The sequence below is a fragment of the Cariama cristata genome, unplaced genomic scaffold (genome assembly GCF_000690535.1).
Source record: "Cariama cristata isolate BGI_N322 unplaced genomic scaffold, ASM69053v1 scaffold32324, whole genome shotgun sequence".
Lineage (NCBI taxonomy): Eukaryota > Metazoa > Chordata > Aves > Cariamiformes > Cariamidae > Cariama > Cariama cristata.
Window position 1 is genome coordinate 1 of NW_009612847.1, and position 341 is coordinate 341.

Genomic DNA, 341 nt, shown 5'->3' on the forward strand with positions numbered 1-341 from the left:
ACTGCGTGGACTGAACAGGAATGCTAAGGAGGGGATCTGGTTGCGTAGCTTGGGTCACCTTTGGCTAGAAGAGGACCTAAGGCGGGGGATTAGTCGCATCCACTTGGGAGCCCAGCAAGGAGAACGCGCGCCTTCCCTCTCCAGCCAAGGTCTTTCCTCTGAGCGCTGCTCGGCCAGGACCGCGCGGAGGCTTGCCAGGCCTCCTGTGTCTTGCTGGGAGTTTTCCTTCGTTCTTCTCGCTGGCTGCCATTCTTGGACGGCGAATGCTGCAGGGAGCACTTAAATCCAAAAGCTTCCTCTCTTCTGCGGGTGTGTATGGAAATACTTCTGCTGAACAGAAA